Source organism: Meriones unguiculatus, chromosome 4 (assembly GCF_030254825.1).
Source record: "Meriones unguiculatus strain TT.TT164.6M chromosome 4, Bangor_MerUng_6.1, whole genome shotgun sequence".
NCBI lineage: Eukaryota > Metazoa > Chordata > Mammalia > Rodentia > Muridae > Meriones > Meriones unguiculatus.
The window spans coordinates 15,867,656-15,886,345 of NC_083352.1; the positions used below are offsets into that span (position 1 = coordinate 15,867,656).

Genomic DNA, 18,690 nt, shown 5'->3' on the forward strand with positions numbered 1-18,690 from the left:
AGGAGGATGAAATTGAGAAACACTCAGAGATGGAAGGTTGGTGATTACTTCAAGGATCCAAGATGCAGAGGAGGCTGAGAAAGGCAGACAGCTCGCAGGCAGGGGTGGGGAACAAGAGCTGCAGCATCGCATTTACCAGGGTGTGCAGATATGTTTATTATGCTTTATGCTAATGTTTTAATATGGAAAATTAGTCAACTTAAGGCAATAACATGAAGCAGAAGGGGAGGCAGCTTGCAGAAGCGAGGAACAATTCAGTCAGAGGAAATGATTTTAGGGTGTCTTCCTACCTGTTCTCTCTCTTCCTCTATAGGGAGAATTCACCTCACACTATTCAGATACCACTAAGACTCCAACTATAACCTGCCATGTGAATACCTTTGTTAATAGTGCTGAAGTGATTACAGGTTAGATAACGTCATGAAGATAAGAATCACCCAGATTTTAAAGGATGAGGGTCCCTTTAAGAAGAGTTTGCTTTCCACCATGTGAGATCACAGTGAGAGAAGACAGACTAAGTCCAGAGACCTCTACAGAACCTGACTGGACAAACATCCACCTAGGACTCCCATTTCAAGAACTGAAGACATAAGTTTCTCCTGTGTAACCTACCTGGTAGTGGTGGTTCCATCTGGGTGATGCTAGAACATTGTGTTGTGGCAGAATTTCCCCCAAAACCACAACCATTCAGTGATCCCCTACACATACTAGTGACCTTGGTAGCTGAAAGGGTAGCAGTGACATGAAAGAGACATCCAAACTAACTTATATAATAATAGATATGTAACTTTTTATATAAATAACACATGAAAGTATATATACACATATATGTAACATACAGCCCATCATCTAGGGGAAAAGTGCATATACTTAAGGAATATCTGAATATTTGAAAATGTTTAAGGAGACAAATCACAAAAATTGATGTTGCCTTTGTGTATGGTTGCATATATGAATTGAAACTGTGGCTCAATGGGCAAAAGTGCTTGCTACACCAGCCTGGAAACCTGAGTTCAAATCCCCAGAGCCCATGTAAAAAGCTGGGCATGGCCACACACAAGTGCAACCCTAATGCTCTGGGAGGCAGACAAAGGAAAACTGTCAGGGCGTGGGAGCCTCCAGCCTACCTTCTGGTTCAGTGAGAGACCCTGAATCCAAGGAACGAGATGGAGAGTGACAACTGATGGTTTTCTCTGGGCTCCACATGTATGCTCTGGATCATTTGTACATGTGTGTGCATATAACATACATATGTGCATATATACCAAATACAGAGAGAGCGGAGAGGATAGAGAGGGGTGGGATGAGTGATGGAGAGAGAGATGTTAGGGATAAATTCCTAGTCTTTGTGTTGTTAAGAAAGAAAACCCAGCTGGGTCTGGTGGCACAGACCTGTAATCCCAGCACTTGGGGAGGCAGAGGCAGGTGGATCTCTGTGAGTTTGAAGCCAGCCTGGTGGACATAGTAAGTCCAGGACAGCTAGGGCTACACAGAGAAACCCTGTTTCGAAAAACCAAAATAAATAAATTTATTTATAAATAAATAAATAAATAGAAAGAAGAATGAGAATCCTTCTTCTAAAGATGCCATCCTAGAAAGAAAACTTTATGCTAAACAGGCCAAGGGCTTAAATACATAATACAATCCGTCCTTCTGTCCATCCATCTGTCCATCCATCTGCCCATGCTTCTTTAACAGATGTTTAGGGAGCCCAAGTGGCATGGTCTGAGGCCTGAGCTTTAGCCAGGCCCTAACTTATATACTTGTTACGACTTAAACAGTGAAACTTTCTGTTGATATTCTTGCGGTTTAGAATTTTGTACGGGGCAGGGGGCCTTTACTAAAATTTTAATTATGATCCACCTTGTGTGAGATCCTTCCATGTCAAGGTGAGAGTCCAACGCTTTTCTCTAAGCCTAGTTTCCAGGAAGCTGTAACGCGGCTTTATAACTCCAGGAAATAATTTCACCCCCTGGTCCATGGTGGATAATGCCAGCTGGGGTTCCTGTGCAACTGCTTATAAGGTTTACTAGACCATCCCCGTGTGCATCTGAAACATTCGACGGTGCTCTCCAAGTTCGGAAGAATGCATTTCTTCACACAAAGGCCCCCGTTATCAGAGATGAGGGCAAGCGTCACGAGCACGGGTGCGCAGACTCTGCACACAGATGCCCGGAAAGCTGGAGATCACTGGCATTAAGGTCACCCTCATGGGCAGCAGTGTCATTGCTGTAACTTCTTGGCAGACATTCCTTCCCCAGCTGATGGACTGTGGGGACTGTCTTAAGGAGCCTGTGTCATTTCAGAGATTTCCCTTGAAAGCTGCCTGAGCAGTCCTTTAACAGCTGGAAGGCAGAGCTACGTTCTCTGCGTGCGCCATCACTCTGGCGGTCCGTAAACCTGCCCTGGAGAAGCTTTGAGCTGAAATGTTGGCAACGCCGTTCTTCCCTTCCTCACTTGCCCACCCCTGCTTGATCCCTCAGCCCCCTCACGCATCCATACTGCCTGATTACAAACAGGCTTGATGCTAATGAATTTCAGTGCTGTGGAGTCATTTGCGGAGGTTACCTGAGAATAATATCCCAACCCAACTCCTGAGAAAAATCAATAAAATGCTCAATAAAACCATTATGCTATGCCTTTATGCCACTCTGCCCTCATAAACACCTTTTAGCATCCAATCTTTAAAAATCCAACTTAGCCCTTCCCTCCCTCCTTCCCGACCAACACACACAAAGAAGTGGAATTTTATTTCCTTGGGTTAGATTTTTCTCATTCCCTCTCCTGTCAGTGGCTTCCTAATTAGCTTAGACTGACTTGTAAGCAAAAGAAGAGACTTTCAAGAACATTGATCATGAAAGTCTGATATTAAAAATTGAATAGGGCAGAGGGAACCATAAAGAAGAGGAGAGGGAAGAGATGGATGATAAGGGAAGGAAGGTGCGCCAGGAGACATAAATAAGATTTAGCCGGAGGAGGTGTAGAAGCCAGGCCTTCAAGGGGACACTCTTTTTGCCCATCCATTCCAATAAAGGCCTGTTTTCCTGGGTTCCCACAGAAGCGCCTTCATAGCCACAAGAGAGTGGTGGGCCTTCTTCCCTCTTCTCTGTGGGAGCCAGTAGCCACTGGGCAGTCATTTCTCCTCACATGTACGAAGTGACCTGGTTTTTAATAAACCCCTTTTTCCTTATAAACTTAACATGCCATCAAATGAAGATGTTACTTACTGATAAACAAGGGTTCTAAGAGATGCCCCTCACTGAGGAGCAGAAGGTGGGGAGGATGGCTAAAGAGAGTCCAAGGGCAATCTCATCAGCAAACCCTGGGGTCAGAGCCCTTGGCGACCACACAGCATGGAAAGCTCAGAACTCTGACTCTACTGAGGGAAATCAAGAGAAAGTGGAGCTACCTGGCATCCATGCTTGTCGTCTGAGGGTGAGCCCAGAGAAGTGGCTAAGAAGGAAGGAACTGTACTCAAGCAGAGCTAAGCATGGAGGGGGCAGCCATCTTTCTTTAAGGGTAAGGCAAATACAGGATTTAAATGACCATAGTCCATGGTTCTTATGTTTGGTTGTTTTCATTCCCCTCTCTGCTGGTGTGGTAACTGCCATGATTAGAGCAATTTAAGGGGTAAGGGTTTATTCTGGCTCACTATTTGAGGGTACAGTCCACCATGGTGGGGAGGAAAGCCAAGGCATGGAGAACTTAAGCATTGGGTCTACCAGGAAGCATAGAGTGAAGCTACCTTGCATGCCAGGTCCTCAATTTCTGTCCTCGTTTCACACAGCTCAGGATCTCCTGCCCAGAGATTGGTCCCACTCACAATTAAGATAAACCTCCCCACATCAATTAATATAATCAAGCTAAATCCCTCCCGGGTGTTCTCAGGGCTTAACCTTAATCTAGATAATCTCTTCCAGGTGTATCTAGAGAGTCGTCTCTCCAGTAATTCTAGATCTCATCAAGTCGACGTGTAGCAGTAGCCATCACAAGCTCTTCTAAGTCTACTTAGATGAATGTTTGAATTTTTTTTAGCCTTTGAAGTAAGTAGAGGATTAGAGAGGACCAGAGAAGGTGATGGGGGAACACCTGTGACAAATCACAGTGATGTCAATGTATGACAATGCCATGAAAAATTTAGTGTGCTGACTAAACAAGACAAAGGAAGAGATTTTTGTGGTCTCTTCTCTCACAAAAAAATAAAATAAGAAAAAGAGGGTAGCTATTGCACAGAAGCCTGAGACTAGTATTCTAGATCTGATCTCTCTTGATGCTGGATGCTATCTCGAGAGAAGGTACTTAAGCTTGATTTAATTTCCTTAATAACTTCTGTACCCCAGTATACCATCAGCTGCTTCTTATGAGTTGGAAGGGAAGAAGGAGAAATCGAAGAAGAATAGGAAGAAGCAGAGGAAGAAAGCATGCACAGTTCATCACCAGTGTGACAGGACATTTACTGAGTCTCGAACAGGTGGAAACTGCAGGCAATTCTTCAAGTACATTGGTTTACTTTTTTCCATCCACCAACTCTCAATAGTGACCATTCCATGGAACATCCAGGTGACCTCTTCTTACTTTATCTTCCTCTTCAATGGGGCTGGCCAGATGGCTCATCAGCTGAAGCACTGGCCATGCAAAGCCTGATGACCCGTGTTCAATCCCCAGAACCCACATGAAGGTTGGGTTTGTAGAAGGATACTCTACAAAATTGTTCTCCACACATACCACAGCTCAGATATGGTCGTACATCATACACATAATAAAAAGAAAAAAAAAAACCAACTAAAACTTCAGCTCTCTTCCTCTTTCCTAAGAAGGTGGTGTGAGGATGGCCAAGGAGGCAAGATGGACAGGTAATTTCCTCCTGAGCATCCCCAACAGGCCAGGATGATGGACGTGTCCTCCCTTGACTTTTAAAGCAGGTAAAGGCAAGTGCTCTGGACTATAGATGAACCAGGTCTGTCCATGCTGTCATGGCCTCTCTTTGGTGGGATTTCTAAGTGTGTCTTTAGCAGAGTACTAACAGCTATGAGGACCGTTGAAGGCTGGGTGGTGATGGTATGGACCAGAAATAATATGTGGCTGGTTTCTTAAGCTGTCTAAGAGAATTAGGGCGGGGGCCGTCCTAATTCTGGAGAGAGGAGAGCTGTGGTCTGAGCCTGAGAGGATGGGGGCCGTTTTACTGGGAGAAGCATGGTGGGGGTAGGAACTGGGATGTTGGGGAGGCAGGAAGACAGATAACAAGCCTGTCTCAGAGGGATGCGTCAGAGCTGGCACAGAAAATTGTAGAACAAAGGAAGGTTGGTAGGATACCTCGACAAACGAGAGAAACCAACTGGAGCCATTACACTTGAGATTCTCAAAGCCCGTGTTCCAAAAATATGGATCATCTTCTTGGAAAGTCAGGATCACACAACTATTGAGGCAAGTCATTCCTTAAATTATGTCCCAACCCAACCACTGGTATATTTTGGAACAGAATATAAAGCTCACATCTTGGGTAATAAATTAGCATATCTAAAGAAATACTGACTGTGGCTTGACACTTAGATGGTACCTTCACACCCTCAGGCATCCTTCAGGCTGCAGCACTGATAGGGCAGTTTGCCTCCCTTTGTAGGCAACAAGAGGAGAAGCTTCATTGCCCTGAAGTGTCACCTTTTGTTGCAATTGCCTTTTTGCCCCCTGTAGTCTTCAGGTCCCACTGAAGCTGATCTGAGCGGGATAGTACAGTCAGCTGATGATGGGCCTCAGTTTTATTGGTCCAGGCTGAAACACGGCTGCGGCTGAGCTTGGGCTTTCTATGCAGTGGTAGGATGTGTGTGCAAGCCCCCTTCTGGAGTAGTGGATGTCCTCTCCCAAGAGCCCCTGGAAGAGTAGGGCTCCCCCGTGTCAGGAAGGAGAAGATGGTTGTGTGGAGAGTGTTGATAAGACACTCAATGCATTCTTCCAAGGAAGCATTTCCCTTAGGCCTGGGTGCCGGCAGACAGGAATTCCAATAACTCTATTCCTTCATCCCAGAGGGCACCTCATTCTGTGCGTTCTGCCAGCCTTATGGAAGCCCTGCCAGCCTTCATAATGCTATTCTTCAATTTCTGTCCATTGGTACATTGCTGGACAATATTTTACAACAGTGTTTGGTCACATATTTCTTATAAAAATGTAACTGAAGCAAAACCAGAATTTAGATGGGCAATTTAGCCTTTCAAATCTGTCTGTCTGTCTGCCTGCCTGTCTGTTTTGCTCCCTTTACAACACGGGCTCAAGAATAAATATAATCATGATTTGAATGAACAGAATTACCGGCTAGCATCTATCATTGTTTTAAATAATAAAACACTTGTCTTGAAATTTTATGGAGATCTGCCTAGGACGAACTTTCTGAAGCCTCATAAATAATTCATGAAATCGTTAAGCGTGGTGCCTGGTCCGCACTCTCCTGGCAGCCACAGTCTCTTCTTCAACTTTGCAGCAACGTCACTGGCTCCACAGGTTTGACTGGGGGGTGGGCTGGGGCAGTGGAGACGGAGAGATTTTGATTGCCATTAGCTAGCAAGGAAAGCTGTGTATTTCTCTGCTTAGGAAGAGGGGCTTGAAGAGGTGGTGGAGAGGGAAAAAGAAAGGAACGAAACAAAACAAAACCCTTTTCCGCATCCAGTACTAAAACAAGGTACCAAAGAAAAGACAGGGAAAGAAATTCCTGTCTAGCCTAGCACAGACACACACACACATACACATCCCAGAGCCCCAGAGCAGTATTGGACCGCTTGCATTAATTAGCAAAGACCTGGTGCTGGAAGTCGTTTTGCTCGTGTTTTCACACATTTTGTTCTTTCTTGGCACTGCCCAGATTTATTCTCCTCTCCTCCCGTTTAGGAACAGAATTTGGCATAAATAAATGATAACTGAGAAAATGGTATAAACAGAAGGGTGAATGGAACTCCTCCCGCATCTCGCGTAGGTCAGGGGGATTTCCTGCAGTACGAGGTTACCCACAGGAAGGTGGCAGTGCTGCTGGCTGCAGTTTCATTTGCCTTGTAATGAAGGGACACACATTCCTTAATTACACAACTCAAATGTAATAGGAACCTCCCAAACCAAAGCCTTTCAGACCACTAATGCCCTGAAACCTCTTAAATCAAAGCGGGCTGAGTTGCCAGCACTGCCTGCAAAATGGGATGCAATGCATTCTACACCCGGGCAACTTAAACGGTAAGGGACTAATATTTAACAGGATGCAAAGACCAGTGGAGAATACGCATTCTCCAGCTCCCAGAATTAAGCAGTTGATCTGTGGGACACAAAGGGATCACCCCTTCTCTCAAAGAGACTATTTTGTCGCCAATGGTTTTAAACATAACTGTTTGCAGTCCAGGTTCTTGCTTGTTGTCTCTCTCTCTCTCTCTCTCTCTCTCTCTCTTCCACTCTCCCCCACGTGTGTGTTTGTGTGTGTGGTATTTTAGATAACACATTTTAGAAAGTCACTTGCAATGCTTTGTCTTTCCTTTGGGGACAATTGAACTTTTGATGGGTGCTCAAGAGAATTCTGGCTTTTAAAAAGCTGTTTTTAGTTTTAGATTTTTGGTCCAGGATTTCATACAGCTCAGACAGCTGCTGAACTTGTGATCCTGCTCTCTATATTTCCTGAGAACTAGGGTTTCAAGTTTGTGCCACCACATTTATTTCCCTCCCTTCTTCCTTCCCCATTCTTCCTTTTTTTTTTCTTTTTTTCTTTCTATAGGATCTCCTGTAGTCCAGCCTGGCCTTCGACTATTTATGTAGCCAAGGGTGACCTTCACCTTCCTTTCTTACATTACATTGTGTGTGTGTCTTCACACACACACATGCCATGGCATACTCACAGAGGTCAGAGGACACTTTGTGGGAGTTGGTTTTATCACATAGGTCCCAGAAATCAAACTCAGATTGTCAGGCTTGGGGGGCCAGTGCTATTCTAGAGTGCCTCTGGAATTCTGGGATTACAGGTGTGAGCTAAACACCCAGTTTCAGGTGGTGCTGGGAATGAAATCCAGGACTTTGTGCACAGTAGCTGATCATTCTACTGATTGAAAATGATCATAATGCCACCTCTCTCTCTCTCTCTCTCTCTCTCTCTCTCTCTCTCTCTCTCTCTCTCTTTCTCTCTTTCTCTCTCTCATATACACAAACAGTGGAGGAAAGGTAATATAAAGCTTCTTCCAGAAGCCATAGTTTTTAAATCATGGAAATGCTATTTATGGTTCTACACTGTATCCAAATATGCCTGATTTTCTGGGGCAGTGTCAGTTTTGGAGGTGGAGAGGAGCTCTGTTTTATCAGTGTTCATTTGTACAAATCTCACCTAGTCCAAGGACCAAAACGGAAGCAAGTATTTTGCTACACCCTTCGCCCTACATTTTGATTCCTAACACTTAGTGTCAGTCCTGCTAGCCATGCCCATCCTGGGAAAGTCACTGTGGAAATGACTGACATTCTTGAGATGATGCCATGCAAAGTACCCCACACCTCCCACATCCTTTCATTCCCTCAAGGGCTTGAGGGAGAAGGAAGATACTTGAGGCATGATTGGAAGTCGGGGAAAATTATGAGACGGGAAGGCAGCCCTCACCCTGGAGTCGGGTTGAAGCCTCCCTCCAGCTGAGAAGCAAGGATTCCAGTAGAATCATATGCGAAGAGTGGCAGACAAGAATTCCTTTGATATATGGCTATTTTAGGATCAAGGTCTAAATGTATATGATCTTGATATATGCTCTCATTCCTTTCCCCAGACATTTTTTGTACATCTCAAGAAAGACTAGTAACTTGGTTTATAGCAAAGACAGCCTGCCATCTTGCAGTCCTTTGACCCTGACTTTTGCCTTATCAAATGCAATCTTCCTTGTGCCCCCAACCCCAGGAACCACCTGCTGATATAATTCAGTTTCTCTCCTAGTTGGCTTCAGCTGTCAACTCAACATTTCACACATCTCAGGGGGTTTCAACTGAGGGATCGCCTCAATCGGATTGACCTTTGGGTGTGTTTCTGGGTCATTTTATTGATTGCTAATTGATGTAGGTGGGCACAGTCCCCTGTGGGGAGTACCGCCCTTGAACAAGCTCATCCCAGCTTGTTTAAAAACTCAGGCTGAGCCTGAGCCAGAAACGGTGAGCCCATAAGCAATTTACCTCCATGGTCTCACCTTCAGTTCCCATTGAGCCCTCTGTCCTGACTGTAACCTATCAGGTGAAATAAGCCCTGTTCCTCCACAGATTGCTTTTGATTGTTGTGGCTATTACAACAGTATAAAGCAGACCAGGACAGATGTTGGAAACAGAAGTGGGGTTTTGTTGTGTGGACCTGACCGTGCTGTTTTGAGGGAGGGTTGTTGAAGTGTTTGAAATTCTGGGCTGGAAAAAAATCTCTTTAGTGGTCATAGCTTAATGGGTTGTTATGTGAGAGCTTGGATGGGAAGAATGTTGAGAGAAATGCAAATAATGGAAGCCTGGCTTATGATACTTCATAGAGAAGCCAAGACTATTATGTCTGTTTGTGTGATGTTTTAAGTTAAGAATCTGTGGCTGGATTTGAAGAATCAGCTGTGATTAACAAGAAAGTCACCCAAGTGAGGTCTTCTGGGAAGTATTTCCTCGGGGTCAGCATACAGAAGCAGTGGTCCAAGGCAGCCAAAGCTGCCCTCAAGCTGCTGGCCAACCTTTGTAAAAGAGTCTCCCACGCAGTGCTGTTATTGATGGCAAGAAATCCGCAGGACTGAAGGTGTCATAGAGAAAAACCGAGTCTTGCCATCAGAGGCCATTGGTGAAGGTGCAGCCTTGGAGGAGTGGAGACGCCTGTTTTGGAGGGATCATGTCGAGAAACTGAGACTTAGCACCAAGTGGCAAGGCAAGGCTGGAGCCTTATCAGAGAGGCTAGGAGTGTGCTGGTGGAGGTGCAGCTTCAGCCGTGGATATCGGAGATAACAGGATCGTGGAACACCCCCCCAAGGAAAGTGCTTGATGTGGAGTGATGCCAGCCGACACCTACAAGACAAGCTGTGCATGGTATGGGTTGTAAAGTCAGAGAGGTGGAGTTACCTACCTTTGGAGCCCAGATCTTTAATGAGTGCCAGTGATGGACACTGAGCTTTTTATGCTGCTCAGTTTGGGTTCCTCTTCAATATTATTGTAATCCTGTCCTGATTCTTCCCTCTAGGAATAAGGAAATATGTAACCATATGTAACTTTTCTTTCTTTCTTTTTTTTTTTTTTATCTTATAGGAACCCACAGAATAGAGACTTTAAACTCTGAAAGTATTAATGTTTTAAAAACTGTGGAACGTTTCAAGCTGATTTGGGGGACAGAAATTGAAAGTCTGGGTCTTAAAGTGACATGCTGCTATTAGGGGGACAATGTGTGGATTGCCCTAGTTAGTGTTAGCTGTCGGACCAGGATTATTTGAAGGCATCTCAGCTGGGGAGCTGCCTAGATAAGACTTTTTTTTTGGCACTTCTATGATGTTTTCTTGGTTACTGATTAATGTAGGAGGGTTCAGCCCACTTCGTGCTGTATCATCCATGGGAAGGTAGTCCTGCATTGCATAAAAGTAGGCTGACCATGAGTCAGAGAGAGTGATCCGGTACGTGGTCTCAGCTTCAGCTTCTGTCCTGCCTAAACTCCTGCTTTGATGCCCATCAGTCTTGGGGTACCCCAGTAATATGAAGTCAACCGTTTCTTCCCCATTGCTTGTGGCAATGATGTTTATCACAGGAGCAGAAAGCAAAATAGATCAGGTTCCTTAGCAACCCTTTGAAGATAAAAGTTTTAAAACCCACCAAAAAAATCCTCTACAGGACTAATGTAAGTACAATGAAGCAAGACTCTCTCTCTTAGAGAAGCCACGCCCATTCTCTCAGCTGCATTTCATCTGAAATGTCTCCTCCTTTTTACCCTCTTGCTTAAAATGTATACAGACACATCTTTTAATAAACCACAACTCTGCTTTCTACTGGCTTTTTGGAAATCCTTTTGTGAGCTGAAACCAAGAATCTGGCTTTAACTGAGTCAAGTCTTTCAAAGACAAGGGGACTCCTCAGGCTTTTGTATGTGATAGCACAGAGCTGTAACTTTGTCTCTGTTGCCAGTGACAGTCCTTCATGAAGAGGAAGCTAGAGGGCCTGGGGGCCTGGCATCATCTCGGAAGCTGCGGAAATTCTGGCTTTTCAGCTCTAGGACTCTACGTCGGCCTCTCCCCTGTTAGCCTAACAAGGATGAGCTATAACAGCAGAGTGGTAGTTCTGTGAGGCTCAAAACTACAACCTACTCGTGGAACTGGCTTCTAGTAGTCAGCCCCCTCACTGGGTGTATGTGTTGTCTGTGAGTTATAAAGAGATACAAAATGCTTTTACTGGAGGCCAAGATCTGGGCTGGATGATTCCAGATTTTTGGCCTCTTATTGAAAAAATTAAAAATAACAAGTCATGCAGATTTGCAAATGAAACAAGGTAATTTTATTTGGAGATAAGCAATGTTACAGATTAAAGATAGATCTGTTATTTTTTCATTTTTTTGTTTTTCCTTCACAATTAATTCATTATATATCCCGACTGACGTTCCCTCCTTCAACTCTCCCATCCCCACCCTCCCTCCTTCTTCCTCTCATCCCCTTTCACTGAGATTGCCATCTGCCCATAGCTTGTTAAGTCTCATCAGGACTGCCTGGATCCTTCATGGCCTGGCAAGGCTGCATCATCATGAAAGAGTGATCAGAGAGCTGTCAACTGAGTTCATGACAGAGACAAACCCTGCTCCCCTCACTCAGAGATCCACATGGAGACTGAGCTGCCAGTCAGCCACATCAGAGCAGGGGTTCTAGGTTCTCTCCATGCATAGTTCTCTGTTGGTGCATCAGTCTCTGCAGGACCCCCTGGGCTCAGATCTTTTAGTTTTGTTGGTCTCCTTGTGGGGCTCCTATCCCCTCCATGCCCCTCTAATCTCATCCTTCTCTTCCTCCATAAGACTTCCTGTCCTCTGCCCAAAGCTTGGCCCTGAGTAGATGCCCTGTTGGCTGAATCCTATCAGAGGACTCTCTATAGTAGACTCCCATCCTATTTCCTGTCTTCTACTGCTTCTGGTATCTATCCTGTTTGCCATTCTGAATGAGATTTAAGCATCCTCCCTAGGGTTTTAGCTTCTTTAGGTATGTAGATGGCTGTCCTATATTATATGGCTAGTATCCATTTATTAGTGAGTGTACAGATGGATGTATTTTTAAAGATAGATAGTAGATCTAATGAGCAAAAGTTCTCAAGAGCTTTAAGCAGCAGCCTGAGCTCTGTTTTTATAGGGTTGAAGGAAAGAAGGTTTGGTGATGAAGGGATGTAGTTAAAGTAGGTTCTCTACGTAGGTTGACAGCTTATTTCTCTGTTGTGTATGTACCTTCCCAGAATTCTTTATATTCAAATTTGTTGGGAATACACTTGAATAGAAACTGCCAAACACCTGGCATGCCTGAAATCCCGGTGCTCAGGGAGGCAGAGGCAGGTGGATCACTGAGAGTTCGAAGCCAGCCTGGTCTACAAATCCAGTCCAGGGCAGCCAAGGCTACACAGAGAAACCTTGTCTTGAAAACAAAACAACAACAAAAGAAAAAAAAAAACAAAATAAGAAAAGAAAGAAAAAAAAACCTGTCTATATTTGATTGTTACTTGGAGTGGGGAAACTCATATTTTTGTTATATAGCCTGAGGCGGATGGAGGGGTCAGGATTCTGAGGTTGCCACGCGCATTGTTTAGAGAGAAGTGTGTGTGCAAAGAGCGTGCAGGTGAAGAAATGACACAGCCAAGTACATCAAAACACATCATTACAAGAAAGAAGGTGCACTGAATCACTTCTTTGCCTTCCTCAATAGCACCTCCATCCTCCCAGAGCTCAGAATATATTTAGGGAGCCAGACATATATGTGTGAGCTAGATGTCACCCCACTAGGTGGATGACAACACACCACCTGCTGCTGAGGATGAGGGGGACGACAGGATGACAGCTGGTCAGAGCTGGGAATGTGTGGGGACAGGGCAGCGCCGGAGCTGTCCCTTCAGAAGAGCTGGAATCCCAGTGTGAGGAGCCCAGAAGGGCTGGCGCAGAAGAACGGGGAAGTTGACTTTTTCTTTTCCTTTGAATTAATTAAATGATAGTACCTAGAAACAAATCCACAGCAGGCAACTTCATGCTCTGCCAATGAGCTGCTCCCTGTGTTGGAGTTTTCTTTCAAAGATCATCTTTAGCCGTTTTTCTTAACAGACTCTAAATCCTGTCTTTCTACGTGAACAAATACGAAGCTGGACAAAAGCAGAACCCTTCTTAGGCTTCTCTGGGAAACTGAACCGTTCACCCCATGTAAGTTGAGGCTTCACTTTTCCCCCTTGCTTCGGCTGGTGTTTTTTGAGTCTGTGCAATTAAGGGAAAGAAACAGGTTAAAACAAACAAACAGACAGACAGACAGACAAACAAACACCCAGGCTCCTGGCAGGTGCTTGGAGCCAGAGTGCCTTCCAGGCTCCAGATAGAGCGCTGAGGGAAACTGCTACCTCGGGGCAGTCAGTGGACCCTGGGGAAAGCACGAGGCACCTGAGCAGCCGGTTAAAGCGTGTAATATGCCCCCACCAAACATGTGAAATGACCTTCAGATGACCTCCAAGGTGTAGAAGCATCATTCTGTGGCTTCAGCCCTCAACCTTGCTCTGCTTTTTGGAGCCTTCTGATACCAACAGAAACCCCATTATGATTCCATAAGCCTCGGGAATATCTGCCAGAAACGGGGAGAAATAAGGAAATAAGGCCGGATAATTGTTGCAGTGGGCTTTGTTTTGTGGAAGTTAAAATGCCGGGGCAAGAACCTGAGTTCTCTCTCTCTCTCTCTCTCTCTCTCTCTCTCTCTCCTCCCACCCTCCCACCCCTTCTCTCCCTTCCTCGCCCACCTCCCACCTTTTTTGGCTCTCTCCCTTCCCTTCTCTGGATTCCCACTTCTGCCCCCCGACACCTGGCGGGAGGAGAACCTTACAGGTTGTCAATGAAACATGGAATTATTTCCTTTGATGGCTTAGATAATAGTAGAAGCCAAAGCCATGAGTGAGGTCGGCCGAGACCAATGCAGTCCTGCCCGGGACTGGAGAGCCAATCACAAGAGCAGGAGGCGGGGCGTCGGCGCCAGCAGATAATTGCTAAGTGCATTGCTAGCACAGTTGGTCCGAGCTGCTGAAAGGTCTGGTCGCAGAGACGGGAACGCAGCATCCTCAGCGTGCTCCATCCCGGCAGCGTCCTCCTGCGCTCGCCCGGGCAAAGAGCCTCTGGATAACAGCTCCTCTGCTTCTCGGACAAGGTACCTTTATCTGTGTCCCGGGAGAGGGGGCTGCTTCCGCTGTGTTTTCGCACAGGCTTGCCGTTAGCACAGGTGGAGGATTGCAGAGAGAAAAGTTTAAGGGGAGGACAGGTGACAAAGGTGGAGACCCGCTGTCTTTTGTTGGGAGGAAAGCAAGCCTACAATTCGGAAAAACTTCTGCGCTCGCGATCAACAGCTAAGCTTGTTTACTACTCTTAATTAGCTGCGCTCTGGTCCATAAAAATGGGTCTGGTTGGGGGATATAGGACCTGCAGGGTTAGAGTGTAGATTTAGGTTTGCTGGGTGACTGAGGCTGGACTGCTCTCCTGGGCCAGAATGATGCTGTGACCGTACCCATGAGCGGGTTCCAGAAGCAAGCTTGATTTGGTTGGGTTTTCTGCCATCGGGTCTGCCCTGTCCACAGTACTTTGACCTGCCTTGCCCAAACTGTCATGACCTTCAACTCCAGTCCTTCCAAAACTTTTCTCATCTTTTCCTGGGCCACTTTTGCCCAATCCATCTTAATTGGTCTTCAGTTGGTGAAGAGCGAAATTTCATAAGGGTGTAGGAGCCTGTCCTGTTTGACCGTTAGCATGTATCTGCGCATCACCCAACTTATTGAAAAATAAACCCTTGCCATCAAAGAAATCACCTCACTGATTAGCTCCTGAACACTCTGGAAGACTTTCTTGATGTGGTGTGTCCCGAAAAGGGGTGGAGATGGAGATGGATTTTATCTCAGTGTGATTTACACTCCTATCAGAGGAAGGTCCTAGCAGCTCTGGAAGTGAGGCCAGTGGGAGGGGAAGTTGCCGGGGGCTAGTCTGTCTAGATGCTCAGGTGCATTTGTTCAGTGCTGCTTCTGATAAGCGCTCTTCAGGTAGAAGAGCGCGCCATGGGCCATGGCTGGTTCTCGACTATTCCACATTGTGTGACCGCAAGGGCCGCGCTTGCCCGAGACCCACTTTCGATCCCGGAGATAGCTCCTCTCTGTCAGCCTCTGCCACCGGGAAGTAGGGGCAAGTGGACCGTGAGGAAGTGTTGTGGAGGTGAAGGCGATGTATCTGGCCCTGGGCTCCTGGCTTTCACACACAGGTAGTTCCTGGTTTTGTTTCCTGTCACAAGGCATGCAGTGGTCAGTCATACCCGCCACATCCTCTGAAATTGCCAGTCTCCAGGTGAGATTACAGTTCCCTGGGGTTTGAGGGATGTGGAGGTCCAGGTGACTTTCCTCCATGTGATTTCTGTCCCAGACCTGAAGCCATAAAAGAGTCCCGATGGGTGTTCTTGGAGGGGTTTTCATCAGTGCCACAACCCCGTGGCCCCCCTCTCCCCATCTCAGAGGTGCAACTGCCTTGATTCTTCTGCTCCACAAATCATTCCCGCTTTCAGTTCCTATTTTCGTCACTACCACACACAACAGGTTCTCCTTCACTTCCTTTCAGCGACTGTTTTGGCTGGGAACTGTTATCATGGAAGTTCTACTCCCCAATGGTTGGAGAAATAGCAGCCTAGCTGCCCGTGGTTGGAGTTGGTGCCAGCCCTCTTTTTGTACACATGTTGGCTGGAAGTACCTAAAGAAATCCTGGGCTCTGCATAGCATGACTCCAAGGATCCAAGGTCCCTGAGAGGCGCTGAACTTTTCTAGGTTGTTGGGGGCAGATCTAAAGGACTCCTCCCCTCTGTGATGTAAGGCACATGATCCCCCAAAGAGGCCATGGGGTCAGTACTTAGAACTGAGAAAGTGACCTGAATGCAGACATCACCCCCTCCTTTATGAACATAGCAATAAATTAGGTAAGCTTTTTACGTTTGAGGGGTGTCTTGGGTCAGAAGCCAGGGGCAGAACTTAGGGTTCCCCCTTCAATTCATGCCAATCTGTGATCTGTCTGTTGATGTCTATCATGATAGAGAACATTAAAGCCAGGCTTTTTAAAAACAGCTCCTTGTGGTGACTCATGCACAGAGGAAAGGGCTGGGTGGGGGAGGGAGCCGAGGGAGCTTTGAAAAGTACAAGTGGGACACGCTGGAGCGCTTGCTTTTCCTCCCTCTCCCTCCTCCTCATTCTTCTTCCTTGTATTTCCTCATTTGGAACAGAGATCATTAAAATAACAACTTAAGCTAAAAAAAAAAATAATGAGTCTAAGAGCTGAAGAGTAATTGACAAAACCCCAACCCCTCCCCACCCCGCCATGGCAGCTTCACCTTGGACGGTGTGGTCACAAACCCCAGGCCCCTGAACCTTTGCTATGACACAGTTTGGAGGATGCAATCGCTGGTATGTGGCTGATTAACTCATTGTGAAGCCAAGCGCTTGCTTGCGTGTGAAGGGGCTGATGGGTGCTCAGGAAATTCAATTTGTTAGTTGTCATCCCATCGAATTGAACATGATAGCTTTAGCTAGGAACCTGGGTGGGCTCCATGGATCCACCTGGTATTTCTCTCCTCAGCTGGCCAGCCAGGACTTCTGTCACTGAGCCACTGCGATGAGAAGGGCTACATCCTTCCACTTTTCCAAGCCCAGTATGATCCCCCTGGCAAATGGGAGACTTCCTCTACTCCCCTGGACCACCAATCCCCCTCCCCCCTGCCATCCCTTTCTGTGATAAACACGTCAATAAGTAATCTCTTTGCCAACCTGCCTTGATCTCATCTTTTTGTGCAGATTTTGCAGTTAAATAAAATTGTGCCCAGAAACAGAAACAGGATTGAAAACATATAAAAAAAATCTTTTTTTTTTTTTTTAATCAGAGAAGTGTCTTTTTGTTTTCTATTTTAAAATTTAATTTTGTGGTTTTGGGTAAATCAAATAAGCAGGTTTATTGGGTTAGGTGTTTTGGTAAATGCTGTCATGATGTCTCCTTTCTCTTTGCGGATGTATGAATTTCCCAGAGATCCTCAGGGAGGGGGTTGTCTGAAGCTTTGAAGCAGTCTGGAACACCCCTGAAAGTTGACAAGACTAAGTCACAAAGTGCCTCGGTTTATTCAAAATGGGGGGAGACGGCTGTTTTGAAATATAGGCTCAGAAATATATTCTCTGTGCTCAAGTGTCCTCTGGTTTTCATTTGGGAAAATTTCAAAAGCCCAAAGTAGGAGTAAATAGTTCATTTGACTCACTTTTCCATACACTCACATCTCCATCCTTCATCCTGCCTGAAGCAGGTACCCTACCCAGTTTGGTAGGTAGCTGTACTTCCCTTTCCTTCCTCCATCTGGTTCTTCCCATCATTTCAGGCCCCTACGTGAGATGTACTCAGAGACACCCAGTGCACTTCAGTTCAGAAAGTGTTAAGAGGACATCCCAGAGATGCTGGGTTAGCCGAGGGGTCCATGAAGTCATCCTTTTACCAAGTTCAGTTCTATCTCAGACCTCAGCAGCGTTCCTGGGTAGTGTACTGCTGCTGTGTGTGAGGCAGGCGGGGCAGATGCCTCCAGGCAAAGGTGATTCCTACCAAGTCCAGGGCCCCGTTGCTGCTCCACCGTCCTGAGGACCACTCCTCCACCCCCTCCCACAGCCTCCACACCGCTCCAGCTGGGTAACGTTTGGAAACATTTGCGGACAGTGCAGCTTGTCTGCGCTCTCCCTATTTCTTTGTTCTCTTTTAACCCTAATCCATCAGTAGCTGGGAAAGATCAAATTTACTCCCTTACACTAAGTCAACAGTATGACTTGCAGAGGCGTCGACGTCTTCCTCCTGTATTTGTAGAATGCATCACACTGCCACCGAACCACACTCGCACTGGGGATTTGAGTACTTGACAAAAGCCAGAGACGTTTGTACTAGTAAGTTCAGGCATCTGCCCGCAGCACAAGGAAGACGGAGCTGGAGAGATGCAAACAGGGGGAGTGTGGACCTTCGATAGTCAGCTGAGACACTGCTGTGCCTTTTTATGGAGTTGTGGTAGTATTTGGAGTTTCAGCTGGATAGAGTGGCACATGCCCACAGACAGGAAGATCTTGGGTTGGAGGAAAGCTTAGGCAATATAGAGGCCCTACCCCCAACCACCACTGAGAGACAGAGACAGAGAGACAGAGACAGAGAGACAGAGCGAGAAGGAATATTGGGTCTGGCACTTTAGCTCTGGGATTTGATCTTGGACATCGCACTCATTTGCTCTTTTTGGCTTTTAGTTTCCGCCCGAAGATTGGACTGTGTTCTTCTAGGTCTCTTTCTGCAGTGACCTTCCCTTTTGATCTTGCCAGGGCGTCTACCTCCTGCTGGGGAGGCCACAGCTCTGCAGTCTCCAGGGCTGCCATGGTGACTGGTCAGGCTTTCAGCACTAGGATCTGTGAAGACAGGTCAGGAGGCATCGTGGATGGTATGCCAGGAGAAAAACA

The 18,690-nt window shown here is 46.2% G+C and overlaps 1 protein-coding gene across 2 annotated transcripts in view; it reads left to right on the forward strand.

The window, feature by feature from the left end:
• The first annotated feature begins 14,193 nt into the window (after positions 1-14,193).
• Positions 14,194-18,690, forward strand: part of Zmat4 (zinc finger matrin-type 4) — a 404,848-nt gene continuing 400,351 nt past the window's right edge. For both annotated transcript variants that reach the window (XM_060381492.1, XM_060381490.1), the window contains exon 1: positions 14,194-14,351. The gene's annotated coding sequence lies outside the window, so the exon portion shown is untranslated. The remainder of the gene's footprint in view (positions 14,352-18,690) is intronic.